A 19,946-nucleotide genomic window follows, 5' to 3' on the forward strand; every position below is an offset into this window, starting at 1 on the left:
CAAAATGCGATTTATATCAGATTAATTTCTTTCATTTGATTGCTGTTGATTGACAAGATAATAGTTGGATTAGGATAACTTTTTTTTGATATTTCTAGACTTCGGATAAATACATAGATAGAAGGAGTATGAAGGGTATGTCCAGGTGCAGGTCAATGGGACTAGGCAGAGTAACAGTTTACCATGGCCTAGATGCGCTGAATGGTCCGTTTCTGTGCTGTATTGCTCAGTAACTCTATGAATTTGAGGCCTATAGAATAACAAAGGCAGCACCAAAAGACTGTGTGTCTTCACAAGGTTTAAGAATAACCCAGCTGACATGCATATCCTGCTTATTATGGAATGCAGGATGACAGGAAGAATGATGATAAGCTTGACCTTGACTTTGACTTTGAGGATGAAGAGAGCATGCAGAGCAAGATAACTTGCTGGAGGAGGTAGAGGGGAAGATCTCCTGAAAGAGGCAATGTACACTAAGGGTTCTTCAAGGAACATTCCTACAGTATGCATTTCAGTGAACGATAAGGCACAAGAGACTCCAGTTCAGTAGTTAGGTCCTAGCTGAAATATATCAGGTGCTATTAGCAACAACATTAGGAGTAGAGCACACCTAGGCCCACTGGGCTACTAAGATCACAATGATCATTACTTTTTATATTATTGGCTCATGTCGAGCAGAATCAACATTTTGCAGTTTGTGTGCACTCTTATGTTAAGGATGTGACAAGTGCTTGTACTTGAGGAGACTAGAGTTCATCTTATCCGTCCCTTGGCAGAGAACAGCAGTAAGTGCAAGCATGCAGATCAAACAGTGTTGCATGCACTCTGATGGTACAGAGTGCTATTTATTGTACTCACATCAGTGTAAGGACACCATGAAATCATAAAGCAATACAGCTTAGGTACAGGCCCTTCAGCCTAATGAGTCTGTGCTACCCACCCAGTTAGTCCCAATCTCCTGCAATTGGCCCTCATATACATCTAAGCCACACCCCTCAATAACCTATTCAAGTGCTTCTTAAATGATACTTTTGTAGCTGTCCCAACCACTTGTTGTGTATACTTACCATCCACTGTGTGAAAAATTTGCCCTCATCTTCCTTTTAGATCTTTCCCCTCTCAGCCTAAATTTATGCCCCCGAGTTCTAGATTCCACTACCCTGGGGAAAGACTGTTACCATCCACCTTACCTAATTTTAAACTTTTCTTTAAGATTGTATGTTTCAAGGAATAAAGACCCATCCTGACCAACCTTGCCCTGTAACTCAGGACTACAAACATGCTCAAAAATCTTTTCTATACTCTTCCAAGTTCAACCACATCTTTCCTGTTACAGGGTGACTTAAACTGAACACAGTGCTCAGAATCGGAATCGGAATCAGAATCTGAAACCAGCGCATGCTGTGAAATTTGTTAACTTAAATTTGTTATCCACCGCAAGAGCAGCTTAACCAAGGACTTATGCAACTGTAATATAATCTTCCAAATCATACACTCAACTCCTGACCAATAAAGGCCGGTGTGCTAAGTGCCTTTTTCACCGCTCTGCCTACCTGTCACTAGAGGTCGACCTTCACTCATCTGACTACCTGTAATCCGGTTCCTTCGATAATCCGGCACTGATTATGCTTAATGTGATCCTTCTGTAATTCGGCATTTTCACTAATCCGGCACTCCTCAGGTCCCAGTGGTGCCGGATTAGTGAAGGTCGACCTGTACCTGTTTTCAATTAACTATGCACCTGTAGTCCTGGGCCCCTCTGATCCACACACTCCCTAGTGTCCGACAATTAATGGCACAAGTCCTACGCTGATTTGACTTCCCAAGGTCTATCACCTCACACTTATGTGTATTGAAATCCATTGCTGTACCTTGGCCCACTTCCCAAACTGATCACGGTCCCCCTGTAATCTACACTATCAACAACACCTTTCAATTTTGTATCATCTGTAAACTTACTGATGAAACCTTTTGCATTCGTGTTCAAAATCATCTATATACATAATAAATTAAGAGTCCCAAAACCAGTCCCTGTAGCACACCACTAGTCACTGGCGTTCATTCTGAGAAACAACATGTAAATTCCACGATGTATTGTGACAGCAGTTTTCTGCTCTATAAATGCAAAACCAGGTCAAGATACATTCAGGGCATCATAACAGTTATTCTCTAATATCCAGGAAACCATGATGGTGTTTGCATTCTGTCTGCATCTGCTGTACCCTCCATAAATAAACTCTAGAACAATCCAGCAAGTTCACTTCAACAGAACCAGATTCCAAGCGCAGTGTATAAAGTGGTGCTACCACTTTATTGCTACAACTGGAAAGGAAGCTGAGGGAAAACATCTGCAACATTATATGAAGAATATGCATCCAAAACTAATATGTAATATTGTGGTTTTTATTATTAGAGGCGCAGAAATAGTCCGTTTAACCCAACTCTTCCATGGCGACCTGATGCCTATTGACATTTAATCCATTTTCCCACAGTAGTCCCGTATCCTTCTGCTCATTTCCTATCCAAGCACCTGTCCAAATCCTCTGGTCACAACTCTATTACTTCCTCTGCAGTTCATTCCATATAAGCACACCATCTGGGTGTAAAACCTGCCTATTAAATCGTCTTTAAATTTCTCCCCTCTCTTCTTAAATCCATATCCTCTTCTTTTAGACTCCCCCCAACCAAGAATAAAAAACTCTTAGCATCTACCTTATCTTTGCTTCTCATCATTTTACCAACTTCAATATGGTCATCCCTTAGCCTCCTATGTTCCAGTGAGATTACACACAGTCATTTCAGTCTCTCCTTGAAAGTAAAGCCGTCCACTCCAGTTAACATCTTATTGAATCACTTCTGTGCTCTTTGTACTATTGGCACATCCCTCCTGTAGTATGGCAACTAGAACTGTACATGATACTCCGAGTGCAGCCTGGCTAATAGTTGCTGCATCATAACATCCCAGGTCATACTCGGTGTCTCAGCCAATGAAGCCAAATGCCATTTTAACTGTCCTACCTACTTGTGTTACATTTTTCAGGGAGCTATGAACTTGTCCCACTGTACATCAATGGTCCCTGTCATTTACAGCATATGTCCTGCTCATATCCAATGTCTCAAAGTGTATTACCTCAAATTTGTCTTGACTTGACCTTTATTCGGTTGAACTGCCTTTGTTACTCTGCAGGATATCACTCTTTTACATAACTAAGTGAACAAATACTAATTTTTCACCAATTAATTTCAATTTTTCACAGCAGATTCTTGGTAATGTTATACAGTGATCCAATGTGAATTAAAATACAATTTACCAATTCAGTTTATGCTGATAAGTAAAATAAATCTTGAAGAAAATTTATGGCAAAAGTAAAGACAAATGTGGGAAATATGATTGCTGAGAATTTTTGCAGGGTTGATATCAGATAGAAGGTGAACAATTAACAAAAAAAGAGAAAAAAAACCTACTAAAGCAAAGTGAGAAAAAAATTTTCAATCTTTAAAACAATGCTTTTTTTCTTGAGACATTGTAAGTGCTGCCTACTTCGATGCACTCTTGTTAATTTTGGATAATAATAATAAAAATATTTGAAAAGAAGGTGAACAATTGCACCTGACCTCTTTGGAATATACTGAAGTAAAATTTGATCAGTCACAACATCAAGGTGAATTATTATCCATGTGGTCACTTTGAGGGTACAGTTCAAGGAAAATGATACTCAGAAAGTCTGTATAAAGAAAGAACAGTACAGCACAATATGTACCCTTTGGCCCACAATGTTGCGCTAACCTATATAAACCAAACCTACACCATGATCAGCCTAAAACTTCCCTCCCACAGATCCCGTAACTCTCGACTCGAAGACCTGGAGGGGCCTATTCCACATTGTATCTCAATAAATGAGTGAGGCCTCCATCAGTCAGAATCCTAGATATGTAAGCCTGGGCAGTACGATATGGAGAGCAAGCTTTTGCCCATGTACTGTAGCAAGCTCCCCCTCTCTACACATCTGATGAACCCAAAGGAACTGCAGAGACCAATACCGTTTGGTACCAGTAGCATTGCAGGAGTTGCCAGTCAGCATTTAACTCAGCGTAGGACTGCCTTTGGGACTTCAGCTCCAGAATTTTCCCTTGGCGATTTACTTTTGAAGACCTCCCCATGAGTGGGTTTAGCCACAAGGCAGCGGAGGTTTGAGATCAGAGTTTGCCTTCTCCTAGATGAACTGCCAACCATGGCTGGCACAGCCCCATCTGCCTGAAGGGACTGGTTTTAAGTCACCAGTAACCACCTTTGAACCTTCTCCTGTCAGTAGAAACGGTTCCGTCAGGCTTAAGGCTGATTTATACTTCTGCGTCAAATCGATGCCGTAGGTACGGCGTAGCCGCGAACCCTGCGCAGTGCCTACGTGAATCCCTACGCCATAGCCTGACGCGCACCTCTCCCAAAATGTAACTACGCGTCACAGCAACACAGACTGCAACAGCTGTGATTGGTCCGCTTGGTAGCATTGCATTTCCTCCTACGCTGCAATAGCTTCCCATTGGGTGACTGAAGGGCAGGGAAGGAACTCTGGCTGCAATGCTTTCCATAAAGATTTACAGACCTCCAAAATTATGGAGGACACATTTCGCTTTTACGAAAAAAGACGCTCGCTTCAAACTTGTTTACCCTGAGAAAGACTACCATGACCATGAAGCCTTGCATGGGCAGGTATGTGTGCATGTGTGATGTGCGTGAATTGCAGAGCGACGCAGACACACCAATGCACAAGTATAAATGCTCACAACGGCGTTGCCCACTTGCGTAGGCTACAGCCCAAGCTTGACGCACAAGTATAAATCAGCCTTTATAGCTAAGCCACATGTGAAGGCCAGAAGCTGGACTTGTTTGTCAGAGGCTATTTGAGAGCATTTAATAGGTAATGGGAGCTTGTCCCCATTACCACCACCCCCAGCTATAACAACTTTAAGGAACCTCAATAAACAAATTTTAGTCATCTGACCTAATGTCTCCTAATGAGGTCTAACATCAATTTAATTCCCTTGATAAATATTTCTTGAAGCATTTCGGGATGTTTCTAGTAGAGTTGAAGTCACTACATAAATGAAAACTGTTGTTGATGACACTTACATAAAGACTGGTAAAGTATGTTTCTACCAACAATGACCTCCATCCTACCTGTAAAACAAGATGTTCTCAGTATTCATTTATTCGTTTTAGCGCTCTTCCAGGATTCAATTTAGTGTTCTCACTAAACCTCCCTTTCAAGATGGCAGCCGAGCAGTTAGTCATTCACCAGACCTGTGCTTGTATTACTTATGAACTAGGGGCTGAACATTTACAAGAAGTTCCTTCCAATTTGCGATCCTTTTCAGTGAAGGAAAACTGAGTCCCGATATCTTCTGACAGCTGGCATTGGGGGCTTGATATCTCAGGAAAAATCAGAGGTAGGACAAGAAGTACCTGATAGGACAAATGGGTGGGTGGTTTAGGAGGTGGCACACTTCTTCTGCCACTTAGATAGGGCTTCTGTTGCTGCTACATACCATCCTGAATGCTCCTTCTCCATTTTGAGTAGTCATGTGCCAGAAGTTACCAAAGTCAGTAGAAATCCTACACTTCTTAAAGGATGTTTTAAGTGCAATCTAAGAGTCTGATGTCTGGCATCTGAAGATCACAAATTATCCAACAGGGCTGAGTAAAGGTAACTAGGATCTCAGTGCTGGAGATATTGATACGGGAGTGGGATGCTGAAATTGGTTTGCCTGTTCTTTCAGTAAAATTTTAGGATTTTGCAGACACAGTGTTGATAAAAATTTTCCAAAGCCTTGAGTGCCTCCTCTGGATAATCCAGGTTGCAGAAGAATGTAAGAGGTCAAAGATCATTGTTGTACAGGAGAATGTGAATTTGTGCCATGTCTGAGGTCTTGATCTTCAAATACCCTTACATTCAATTGATCAAATGCTATTGACCAAATGCTCCATTTGAAAACTTCCCAGTGTAAGCTGCTTTTACATTACATATTATGGTTGTGCATTCTAATCAGATTCTAAGGTCAAGAACTGTTTGATAACAAGATGGTCCAGTCTCGAAAGACAAACATGGCAACAAAACTAATTTATTGTTGGCAGTTTTGGGGAGAGACTCAGATGTCTTACTACATTGGGGATTTCTCTATGTGATTAATTGCTTCATTGCTGCATTATCAGAAACAGAACAATGACAGAAGTGTTACGTATACAATGAATACACAATTCACAGTATCTACCTGAGGTCCACAATATTCCTCTTTATCAACATAGAAACCAAGTTGACCTTCCCAAATAAAGCTGACATAGAAAGGAAAAACATTATAGACGATAGACAATAGGTGCAGGTGTAGGCCATTCAGCCCTTCGAGGCAGCCATTCACTGTGATCATGGCTGATCATCCACTATCAGTATCCAGTTCCTGCCCTATCCCCATAACCTTTGATTCCGCTATCTTTAAGAGCTCTATCCATCTCTTTTTTGAAAGCATCCAGAGACTTGGCTCCACAGCCTTCTGGGGCAGAGCATTCCATATATCCACCACTCTCTGGGTGAAAAAAGTTTTTCCTCAACTCCGTTCTAAATGGCCTACCCCTAATTCTTAAACCGTGGCCTCTGGCTCTGGACTCACCCATCAGCGGGAACATGCTTCCTGCCTGCAGCGTGTCCAATCCCTTAATAATCTTATATGTTTCAATAAGATCCCCTTTCAGCCTTCTAAATTCCAGAGTATACAAGCCCAGTTGCTCCAATCTTTCGACATATGACAGTCCCGCCATCCCGGGAATTAACCTTGTGAACCCACGCTGCACTCCCTCAATAGCAAGAATGTCCTTCCTCAAATTTGGAGACCAAAACTGCACACAGTACTCCAGGTGTGGTCTCACCAGGGCCCTGTACAGCTGCAGAAGGACCTCTTTGCTCTTATACTCAATTCCCCTTGTTATGAAGGCCAGCATGCCATTAGCTTTCTTCACTGCCTGCTGTACTTGCATGCTTGTTTTCAGTGACTGATGTACAAGAACACCTAGATCTCGTTGTGCTTCCCCTTTTCCTAACTTGACTCCATTTAGATAATTATCTGCCTTCCTGTTCTTACCACCAAAGTGGATAACCTCACATTTATCCACATTAAACTGCATCTGCCATGCATCTGCCCAATCACACAGCCTGTCCAAGTCACCATGCATTCTCATAACATCCTCCTCACATTTCACACTGCCACCCAGCTTTGTGTCATCGGCAAATTTGCTAATGTTACTTTTAATTCCCTCATCTAAATCATTAATATATATTGTAGACAGCTGCAGTCCCAGCACTGAACCCTGCGGTACCCCACTGGTCACCACCTGCCTTGCCGAAAGGGACCCGTTAATCGCTACTCTTCGTTTTCTGTCAGCCAGCCAATTTTCAATCCATGTCAGTACTCTGCCCCCAATACCATGTGCCCTAATTTTGCCCACTAATCTCCTATGTGGGACTTTATCAAAGGCTTTCTGAAAGTCCAGGTACACCACATCCACTGGCTCTCCCTTGTCCATTTTCATAGTTACATCCTCAAAAAATTCCAGAAGATTAGTCAAGCACGATTTCCCCTTCGTAAATCCATGCTGACTCGGACCAATCCTGTTACTACTATCCAGATGTGTTGTAATTAGTTCGACCAAGATGTCTACTGAGCCAAGTGACATCAGAATGATGACACAAACAATGTTTTGTCTTCACCTGTCCAGTTCAATAGGAACAACAGTTTGCCGAGCCTTGGCCCTTTCTGCTTGCTGCTCGTTGATATGGGTTCTACAATGGATTAATATTTGGAAAGGCATCATAGTTGGGTCATCTGGGATAGATGGCACAAATGGCTGATTAAGTGTAAGTGTTGTGCTAAGTCTCCTACTTACAGGAGAACATTTTGAACTGATGGCACTAATTCCTCGGAGTGTGACTGAATGGTTAGGTTTCAGGCTCAGCTGTGATGTCCCTTTTGGCAGAAGGCTGTTAGCATTTCTTTCTCAAGGCTTGGAATTGAGAAATAGCTGAGGTAACAATGGACAAGAGCACCTATGCAACTGATGGTATCTGAAATGACAGAAAATCTGCATTGGAGCGATATACAGTACTGCACAAAGCAACGGAATAAAAGTAGTCAGTCTTCATTATCTAAAATTACCATATATCAACAAGACCACATTTTGGTGAACTGATTAAAATTGTTAAACAATTATATCTGAGTCTTTCCAAAGTTATGTACTAAACTAAACAGTAACAGATATCAAGACTTTATATCCTAATGGAACAAATTAATGATGGTGTTTCTTTACCTGTGGAGATTGTTTACCAAATTGTTGCTACCACTGGGAGCCTCACTTAATAGCTGCATATGGCATAAAATTATGGGCACAAAATAGTCTTCCACAATTTTCTATTCTGTGTGGTCAATAAGTAGGGCACTTTATTAACAGTACAAACATTTCACTGCTCTGACTTCCGAACAGCTGACTGGGTCGTGAGTAAAATAATTGAGGAAATTTAGAAAATATGTATTTATACAGTTTGCCATCTTTTACAAAGGTACCTCTTAAAAAGAAACTTTTGAAGCATATTAAGATTGAGATATGCTTTTTAGACAAACTGTGTGAAGTAGATTGGATAGAAGTGACATAGGACAGGAGAACTCTCTCATTAACATTGGATGATGCCCAAAGCTTTCTCTCCAAGCTGTGATTAATGATTGCCCACCTGCTGTTAGTTTCTTTGAAATTTTTTTGAGCCTCAGCAATATTGATTACAATATGTAAAATACACTTAAAGAATTGATGAAGATAATGCCCAAATCAATCAAGAGTCACATCTATATTGTGATTTCTTGGGCCAATTGCCAGAAAGAAAGGAGTGCCTTTGAAAGAAGTCAATGTCTCAAAGAACACAGTCAAGGACAGAAAAATCTGAAAGGGGAAATCATTCTGAGATCAAAAAATTAGGAGCTCAAGGTACAAGCTGTGTGTCCCCTTTTTGAAAATAGACTTGTTTAAGTAGGAAAATTCATTTCATAATGGTAAAAGGCAATTCTATAAAGCATTCAAACAGAGAGTTTAAAATCTGACTTAAATTAGGAAAGGCTTTGAAGCAAACATTTTAATGAAAGTAGAATTTATGTAAAAAAAGGAATATGCTGAAGTGTAATGTACACCACCACAGATCCTCATAGATCAGTCCCCACGTCATCTACTAGATCCTCATGGATCAGTCCCCACGTAATCGACTAGATCCTCATAGATCAGTCCCCACATCATCTATCGTATAGCCCTGCCTGAGGTCTGAGATTCAGCATGGTAACTTATAAACTGCCTTGTGTGCTTTAATTGTTAGACAATCCTTATCATCTTCTCAGGTTTCTTATACATAATCTGGGGACCTTGGCATTAGAATGAAAATAAAATTTTTCACTTAACACAGCATGCATCATGCTAAACCTTTGCTGAAACCTATTTTCCATTTTGAACTGAAAATCCATTTGATTCACGTTTATAGTTTGTTATTATTTTAACATGTTATGAACAATAATTTATCAGTTTTGTGTGCTTCTTAATGTGTTAGTTAGATGCTATTAAGCTTAATAAATTGCTGCCTAGTAGCTAATATGGTTCTGGATAAATTATGACTGAATAAACTGTAATATGACAGTCTGTCTTTCAGCTGTGCTAATTTAAGTTTAGCGGACGTTATGTCCTTTGTTTCACCTTACACTGCAGATAAATTTAGACCGCCTAGTCTGCTTGTGGTTCTTTGCTTAGTAAGGCCAAGGATTGTTTTTATTGTTTTTACAGTTCACACCAGACATTGAACAGATTGAGTTACAGTCTTTGATACATAGGGAGCCAGATCATGCAGGTATCTAATAGGCGGTTCTGTAGAGAATCAGGGTGGTCAAGGATTCCCTGGAGTTCAGATGCCAGCACTTTGGACCCCTTCTTCTGCCTCTGAACTCATCATTGCCTTCCAGAGTAGTTCCTATTGTCCTGAGCTAAGGCACTGGATAAGCTTTGTAAATGGTCCCTGAATTTTATATTGAATATGTGAAGGAAAGGTATCTGATTTAAAAGCAAATTAGTATTTTAACGTGCTTTTACATACACTCAGTTGCTACTTTATTAGGTATCTCCTACACCTGATAAGTGACCACTGGGTGTCCGTTTGAGGTCTTTTGCTGCTGTAGGTTTGACATGTTGTGCATTCGGAGATGCTCTCCCGCACACCACTGTGGTAGCGCATGGTTATTTGAGTTGCTGTTGCCTTCCTGTCAGCTTGATGCAATCTGGCCATTCTCCTCTGACCTCTCTCATTAAAGGTGCTGACAGGATGTTTTTGTTTTTTGTACATTTCTCTGTAAACTCTAGAGATTGTTGTGCATAAAAATCCCAGGCAGTATCTCTGACCATGGAATGATTGTTGGTGCCAAACAGAGTCATATTTCTTCCCCATTCTGATGTTTAGTCTGAACAGCATTTGAACCTCTTGATCATATCTTCAAGTTTTTGTGCATTGAGCTGCTGCATGATTGACTGATTAAATATTTGCATTAACAAGCAGATGTACATGAGGCCACTGAGTGTATTTTAGTTATTTAAATTAATTTCAACCATTTTTAAATATCTCTACTGATCAATGATATTTTAAAACAGTTGAAAATACCTTTGACAACACAAAATATTATAAAGCCTGTTAGCAGACAAAGACCTATGGTTCTGCTGCTTAGGTGCCATTGGAGATTTCCCCACTTCAGTGGACGACTGTAGAGGCAAGGTCTCGATCTTGTTTGGATCCACACAGCTGCAAAAGGTTGGTGCTGCTGCAGGGACAGCATAGGAGGATGAATTTGTTGCATAGAGCAAGTCAAAAAAGATGGCACAGGGGCCGCCGTTTTTCAAACATGCCTGTTGACATGATGCAAATGGAAATCTAAATAGGCTGTGGTGTACCTATGATTTAAAGATCCTAAGTAATGACATTCAAAGAGGTCATAGATAAAAGGTTGTCGATGGTTTTGCAATTCAGTGATTATGATGGAATGTTTCAATAGAAAACATAGAAAATAGGTGCAGGAGTAGGCCATTCGGCCCTTCGAGCCGAGGAGAATGGATGATTAGATTATGTGATATAAAGATATCAAATGTTCAATCGTTTAATTGAACTTTGCTCAATAAATACAGTGGCATGCAAAAGTTTGGGCACCCCGGTCAAAATTTCTGTTACTGTGAATAGTTGAGTGAGTAGAAGATGAACTGATCTCCAAAAGTCATAAAGTTAAAGATGAAATGTTCTTTTCAACATTTTAAGCAAGATTAGTGTATTATTTTTGTTTTGTACAATTTTAGAGTGAAAAGAAAGGAAAGGAGCACCATGAAAAAGTTTGGGCACCCCAAGAGATTTGAGCTCTCAGATAACTTTTACCAAGGTCTCAGACCTTAATTAGCTTGTTAGGGCTATGGCTTGTTCACAGTCATTGTTTGGAAAGGCCAGGTGATGCAAATTTCAAAGCTTTATAAATACCCTGACTCCTCAAACCTTGTCCCAACAATCAGCAGCCATAGGCTCCTCTAAGCTGCTGCCTAGCACTCTGAAAATTAAAATAAATGATGCCCACAAAGCAGGAGAAGGCTATAAGAAGATAGCAAAGCTTTTTCAGGTAGCCGTTTCATCAGTTCGTAATGTAATTAAGAAATGGCAGTTAACAGGAACAGTGGAAGTCAAGTTGAGGTCTGAAAGACCAAGAAAACTTTCCCAGAGAACTGCCTGTAGGATTGCTAGAAAGGCAAATCAAAACCCCCGTTTGACTGCAAAAGACCTTCAGGAAGATTTAGCAGACTCTGGAGTGGTGGTGCACTGTTCTACTGTGCAGCAACACCTGCACAAATATGACCTTTATGGAAGAGTCATCAGAAGAAAACCTTTCCTGCATCCTCACCACAAAATTCAGTTTCAGAAGTTTGCAAAGGAACATCTAAATAAGCCTGATGCATTTTGGAAACAAGTCCTGTGGACTGATGAAGTTAAAATAGAACTTTTTGGCCACAATGAACAAAGGTATGTTTGGAGAAAAAAGGGTGCAGAATTTCATGAAAAGAACCCCTCTCCAACTGTTAAGCACGGGGGTGGATCAATCATGCTTTGGGCTTGTGTTGCAGCCAGTGGCACAGGGAACATTTCACTGATAGAGGGAAGAATGAATTCAATTAAGTACCAGCAAATTCTGGAAGCAAACATCACACCGTCTGTAAAAAAGCTGAAGATGAAAAGAGGATGGCTTCTACAACAGGATAATGATCCTAAACACACCTCAAAATCCACAATGGACTACCTCAAGAGGCGCAAGCTGAAGGTTTTGCCATGGCCCTCACAGTCCCCCGACCTAAACATCATCGAAAATCTGTGGATAGACCTCCAAAGAGCAGTGCATACAAGACGGCCCAAGAATCTTACAGAACTAGAAGCCTTTTGCAAGGAAGATTGGGCGAAAATCCCCCAAACAAGAAATGAAAGATTCTTACGCGAGGAATTCTGCAGATGTTGGAAATTCAAGCAACACACATCAAAGTTGCTGGTGAACGCAGCAGGCCAGGCAGCATCTCTAGGAAGAGGTACAGTCGACGTTTCAGGCCAAGACCCTTCGTCAAGACTAACTGAAGAAAGAGCTAGTAAGAGATTTAAAAGTGGGAGGGGGAGGGGAGAACCAAAATGATAGGAGAAGACAGGAGGGGGAGGGATGGAGCCAAGAGCTGGACAGGTGATTGGCAAAAGGGGTATGAGAGGATCATGGGACAGGAGGCCCAGGGAGAAGGAAAAGAGGGGGGGGGGAAAGCCCAGAGGATGGGCAAGGGGTATAGTCAGAGGGACAGAGGGAGAAAAAGGAGAGAGAGAGAGAAAGAATGTGTGTATATAAATAACGGATGGGGTACAAGGGGGAGGTGGGGCATTAGCGGAAGTTAGAGAAGTCAATGTTCATGCCATCAGGTTGGAGCCTACCCAGACGGAATATAAGGTGTCATTCCTCCAACCTGAGTGTGGCTTCATCTTTACAGTAGAGGAGGCCGTGGATAGACATGTCAGAATGGAAATGGGATGTGGAATTAAAATGTGTGGCGACTGGGAGATCCTGCTTTCTCTGGCAGACAGAGCATAGGTGTTCAGCAAAACGATCTCCCAGTCTGCGTCGGGTCTCGCCAATATATAGAAGGCCACATCGGGAGCACTGGACGCAGTATATCACCCCAGCCGACTCACAGGTGAAGTGTCGCCTCACCTGGAGGGACTGTCTGGGGCCCTGAATGGTGGTAAGGGAGGAAGTGTAAGGGCATGTGTAGCACTTGTTCTGCTTACAAGGATAAGTGTCAGAAGGGAGATCAGTGGGGAGGGATGAGGGGGAAAGGGGCTTCCCTTCCTCCACCATCCATCTGCTCTCAGGATGAGGCTTTTCATTCCAGGACAAGGAAGATGTCCTCCTTTTTTAAAGAAAAGGGCTTCCCTTCCTCCACCATCAACTCTGCTCTCAAATGCATCTCCCCAATTTCACGCACATCTGCTCTCACTTCATCCTCCCGCCACCCCACTAGGAATAGGGTTCCCCTGGTCCTCACCTACCACCCCACCAGCCTCCGGGTCCAACATATTATTCTCCATAACTTCCGCCACCTCCAACGGGATCCCACCACTAAGCACATCTTTCCCTCCCCCGCTCTCTCTGCTTTCCACAGGGATTGCTCCCTACGCGACTCCCTTGTCCATTCATCCCCCCCCCCATCCCTCCCCACTGATCTCCCTCCTGGCACTTATCCTTGTAAGCGGAACAAGTGCTACACATGCCCTTACACTTCCTCCCTTACCATCATTCAGGGCCCCAGACAGTCCTTCCAGGTGAGGCAACACTTCACCTGTGAGTCGGCTGGGGTGATACACTGCGTCCGGTGCTCCCGATGTGGCCTTCTATATATTGGTGAGACCCGACGCAGACTGGGAGATCATTTTGCTGAACACCTACGTTCTGTCCACCAGAGAAAGCAGGATCTCCCAGTGGCCACACATTTTAATTCCACATCCCATTCTGACATGTCTATCCACGGCCTCCTCTACTGTAAAGGTGAAGCCACACTCAGGTTGGAGGAACAACACCTCATATTCCATCTGGGTAGCCTCCAACCTGATGGCATGAACATTGACTTCTCTAACTTCTGCTAATGCCCCAGCTCCCCCTCGTACCCCATCCGTTATTTATATACACACATTCTTTCTCTCTCTCTCCTTTTTCTCCGTCTGTCCGTCTGACTATACCCCTTGCCCATCCTCTGGGTTCCCCCCCCCCCGTCTTTCTCCCTGGGCCTCCTGTCCCATGATCCTCTCGTATCCCTTTTGCCAATCACCTGTCCAGCTCTTGGCTCCATCCCTCCCCCTCCTGTCTTCTCTTATCATTTTGGATCTCCCCCTCCCACTTTTAAATTTCTTACTAGCTCTTTCTTCAGTTAGTCCTGATGAAGGGTCTCGGCCTGAAACGTCGACTGTACCTCTTGAAAGACTCTTAGCTGGCTACAGAAAGCATTTACAAGCTGTGATACTTGACAAAGGGGGTATTACTAAGTACTGACCATGCAGGACGCCCAAACTTTTGCTTCAGACCCTTTTCTTTTTTTGTTATTTTGAAACTGTAAAAGATGGCAATAAAAAAAGTAATCTTGCTCAGAATATTAAGGAAATGTGTCATCTTTAACTTTATACCTTTTGGAAATCAGGTCATCTTTTACTTGCTTAGCTATTCACAGTAACAGAAATTTTGACCAGGGGTGCTCAAACTTTTGCATACCACTGTATATTTAACCCCACACTAAACCTCTTGAAACACTGACCTCAGAATTCAATTGTATATATAATTCTTTTGGCATAAGGTAAATGAGAATTAATTTTACCCAGGAGACCAAAATGTGACACTTTGATTTATGGATCATTTTGCATCGTTCTGGGAATTTGTCTTGTGACTTCAAGTAACTTGTGTTAGTGCAGGGAAGGGCACATTTCAGTTGCTGGACATACATTGAATGGCATCAACCAACATACAAGCCCATTTTTAAGTGTAGCTATGTGAAATTCACAATTGTTATTCCAAATACAAATGCTATTCATCACCTACACTCCAATTATGCGTGCTAGCAACTGTGCAAATTAAATAGGCAGTCACAAACTTCAGCTTCATCTTATGCATTCTGTGGGCACCGTCTGCTGATGAAGAAACCCTAATCCAAGTCACCACTGAGATTTCCACTGAAGTCTACTGCCATTTTAAAAACCAAAACATCCTTGCTTCAAGTTCATGCAATGCTCTGGTTGCTTTTCTCAAAGGTCTGGAACTGGAGCATGGGCATGAATAGAGACTCCAAGGGAGGAATCATAAAAAGATGGCAGAGCTTTTCCCTGTAGAGAAAACTGTGTTCAATGCTCATGCCTCAATTTTTCAGTTGAGCAATGGTAATGGAGGTCAACCTTTCTCTAAATAATTGTCACTGAGATCTGTGCCATTTTGAGATGTCAAGTACAAGCTGATATTCATCCTGACATTTAAGGTCAAGGCCATTGCCACATTCAACTTCTTCATCTCAAGATCATTCTAGCCAGCTGTAGCTGATCCATACAGATGCTGACCAGAACTCCATGGAATTTAAAGACACTCCAAACTCTAAGAAGAAACTCGCGGATAACTTTCAGATATCAAGGTCAAAATCAAGTTAATTGTCATATGCACAAGTGCATGTATCCACAGGTGCAATAAACTTACAGAAATGTAGTATTAGATAAGAAACATAAACAAGAAAAATAAACATATACTAGGTGGCTACTTTATTACATACACCTGCTTATCAATACAAATATCTAATCAGCCAATCATGTAGCAGCAACTCAATGCTTAAAAATATGCTTACGTGGTAAAGAGGTTCAGTTGTTGTTCAGACCAAATATCAGTATGGGAAAGAAATGTAATCCCTTTGACTTTGACCATAGAATATTTGCTGGTGCCAGACAGGGTGGTTTGTGTACCTCAGAAACTGCTGATCTCCTGGCATATTGATGCACAACAGTCTCTATAGTTTACAGAGAATGGTGCAAGAAACAAAGAACATCTAGTGAGTGGCAGGTCTGTGAGCAAAAACACTTTGTTTATGAGAAAGGTTTGAGGAGAAAGGCCAAACTGGTTCCAGCTGACAGGAATGTGACAGTAACTCAAGTCATCATGTGTTACAACAGTGGTGTGCAGAAGAGCATCTCTGAATTCATAACATGTGGATGGGCTACAGCAGCAGAAGATCACTAACATATATACAGTGGCCACTTTATTAGATATAGGAGGCCATGCGTGTAAATTATACACAATTTTACAAGAAAACACAATTAGAACAAAATAAATGTTCATTGTCATGCAGGGTTCTCATAGTGTTACTAAACTGTAGTTGATCAGGGTTTATTGTTTGGTTCATGAACAGAATGGTTGAAGAGGGGCAGCTGTTCTTGAACCTGGTGTCATAGAACTTCAGGCTTCTGCACCTCCTAATCGATATCCATGAAAAGATGGCCTGGCCTGGATGCTGGGGGTCTTTGATGATCAATGTTGCCTTCTTGAGGCAGCACCTCGATGGTGGGGAGGGACATGCCTGTGATGGACTAGGCAGAGCCCACTATTTCCTGCAGCTCCTTATGCTCCTGTGCATCTGAATCCAGCTGCTGATATTAAAATAGCAAGGCTGGCAGAAACGCATGTAATTTGAGTGGCGTGGACCATGTGCATGAGCAACACTAGACTGGCACGGGCCGGGAGAGGGGTATGGTGGCAGTTGCTCTCCAGAGGTCGCATCAGACTGGACGGCCTGTGGCTTGCTTGGTCTCCAACTTCACATAAGACAGGAACTCTTTAATTCTTTGGAACATCATCCTGCACATTAGAACATGTGGACAAATGATAGTATTGTTGTTCTTGGCAGTCACTTCACTATGACCTCTCCTCCCCATTCCAACCACCACCACACCAGACACTGTTGCAGCACTGAAGGCAAACAAAGTTGATATCATTGGGCATATCTGGGCAAAGATCAAATAAGAAACGTGAACCAAAAGGCCAGATAATGCTTCTCCTCCAATTTGTGTTCCCCTGCACAGCCACTAACTTTTCTGTCGGAGAAGGAAAAGATAGCCTTCAGACAGTTCTAGTAAGCAAGGACCTGAAAGTTTTGTCCACAAAAATAATGCTCAAATGAAGCCACAGCAAGGCCAAGTTGTCAAATTCTAGCATACAGTAGTCATTGCCAGACACTGCGTATGGTATGGGACTCTATTTGCATTATGCATGTTGTTGCATTTACTGCTGTGGTGCATTCCTCTGTTAGTCTGGGTATTGACCAAGGATCAATTGCACTGTACACGTTTCTCCGGACCAGTAGATGTAGAGGATGTGTCCAAGTATTTTCCAGCATTACCAGATTCCCATGTTTCAAGCTGCTATATAGAGCAGTTTGTGAGGTGTGAAGCTCTCCTACAAAGCTCTTAATAAATTATGAGGGCTTCCAATGATTCAATATTCTGTTGAAAGAGCTTTGCCATAATCAGCTCCAAGGAGCTTGTCTGACTCCTTCCTTCTAAAGCCATCACAGATGCAAATCATAGTTCAAGAGTCAGATGTTGGGAGGTCAGTGCTAATCCCTTCATACTTGTCACTTGACTGCAGTATGGTCTGCGGCCACTGTGCCATCAGCCATCACCCTGCCAGCAGTGTACATTCCACCTCGGACTAACATCAGGCAGGCGTTGGAGGAGCTGAGCAACATAACCTGCAGGCACAAAACTGAGCACCCTGATGCTTTTCCTATCATTGTGGGAGATTGCAACCAGACCAGCTTGAGGAAGTCTCTGAACAACTACCACCAACGTATCACATGTAGAACCAGAGGAGCAATACACATGACCACTGTTATACCACCATGAAGAACACTCACCGTGCCACCCCACGCCCACACTCTGGAAAATCCGATCATCTGGCTGTACTTCTACTCCCAGCATATAGGCAAGACCAAAGACCACAGTGTTAGTGGTGAGAGCCAGGAAGGTATGGTCAAGGGAGGTGGAGGTGACAGGACTGATTTGAGCTGGTGCACCGGACAAGATCCAGGGATTCATTTTCAAGTTTGAATGAACACACCACAGATGTCACCAACTTCATCAAGACTTGCATGGATGTGTACGAGAAGTCCATGTACAACCTACAGAAGGCTACTTTAAGGTTGAGGAAACAATTCTGATTGAGGTTAGAGATAGAATCAGATGCACGTCAGTTCTAGCGGGAATTGTAGATCATTTGGGATGCTTCACTCCCAGATGAGCACAACGCCCTTTATGCACATTTTGAAAAGGAAAATAAAACTACACCTGTGCAAATCCCTTGAGCATCTGGTGACAATGTGATCTCTGTCTCGGAGTCCAATGTCAGAACAAGGCATCAGGGCCTGATGATGTACCTGATGGGGCTCTGAAAACCTGTGCTAACCAACTGGTGGGAGTTCAAGTACATCTTCAATCATTCACTGCTGCAGTCAGAGGTCCCACCTGCTTCAAAGGAGCAACAATCGTACCAGTGCCCAAGAAGAGTAGGGTGAGCTGCCTCAGCAACTATTGCCCAGTGCCGCTCATATCTACTGTGGTTTGAGAGTGTGATCATGACTAGAACCTAAACAAGGACCCAGATGCGCAGCAATTTGCCCATCGCCACAATATGTCTATAGCGGATGCAATCTTACTGGCTGTCTTCTCGGACTTTGATCCCTTGGACAATTACAATACCTACGTCAGACTGCTATTTATCGACCACAGCTCAGTGTTCAACAAAATCGTACTCTCAGTTCTAATCAACAAGCTCCAGATCCTGGGCTCTGTACCTCCCTCCACAACTGGATCCTTGACTTCCTCACTGGAAGACCATAATCTGTGCAGATCAAAAGTAACATCTCCTCCTCGCTGACCATCAATACTGGCACACTTCAAGGATGCGTGCTTAGCCCACTGCTCTACTCTGTCTACGCTCACGATTGTACAGCTTGGCACAGTTCAAATGCCATCTTTAAATTTGCTGACGACACAACTATTGTTGGCAGAGTTTCAGACAGCGATGAGCAGGTGTACCAGAGCAAGATAGATCAGCTGGTTGAGTGGTCTTGCGGCAACAAGCTTGCAGTCAATGTCAGTAAGACCAAGGAATTGATTGTGGACTTCAGGAAGGGGAAGTCAAGGGAAACATACATCAGTTCTCATCTCAGCTGCCTTGTGGATCCTGGACTTCCTGTCAGATCACCAGCAGGTGGTAAGTGTGGGCTCCCTCACCTCTGCCCATCTGACCCTCAACATAGGAGCCCCCCAAGGCTGTGTCCTAAGCCCCCTCCTTTACTCTCTATACACCCATGATTGTGTTGCCACCCACAGCTCCAATCTGCTAATTAAATTTGCAGATGATACTACATTGACTGGCCTTATCTCAAATAATAATGTGGCAGCCTACAGAGAAGTCATCACCCTGACATAGTGGTATCAAGAAAACAACCTCTCCCCCAATGTCGCAAAAACAAAGGAGCTGGTTCTGGACTACAGGAGGAATGGAGACAGGCTCACCCCTATCGACATCAATGGATCTGGGGTTGAGCTTTAAGTTCCTCGGTATACACATCACAGAGGACCCTCACTTGGTCTCTACATACTGGCTGTGTGGTGAAAAAGGCACAACAGCACATCTTTCACCTCAGACGGTTGAAGAATGTCCTAAGAACTTTCTACAGGGGCACAATTGAGAGCATCCTGACTGGCTGCATCACTGCCTGGTGTGGGAACTGTACCTCCCTC

At 42.7% G+C, this 19,946-nt stretch overlaps 1 protein-coding gene across 1 annotated transcript in view; it reads left to right on the plus strand.

Annotated features, from left to right (window-relative positions):
* The window catches only part of LOC134344936 (uncharacterized), a 92,052-nt gene that overhangs the window by 25,953 nt on the left and 46,153 nt on the right, over positions 1-19,946 (plus strand). The window lies entirely within an intron of this gene.

Source organism: Mobula hypostoma, chromosome 4 (genome assembly GCF_963921235.1).
Source record: "Mobula hypostoma chromosome 4, sMobHyp1.1, whole genome shotgun sequence".
Lineage (NCBI taxonomy): Eukaryota > Metazoa > Chordata > Chondrichthyes > Myliobatiformes > Myliobatidae > Mobula > Mobula hypostoma.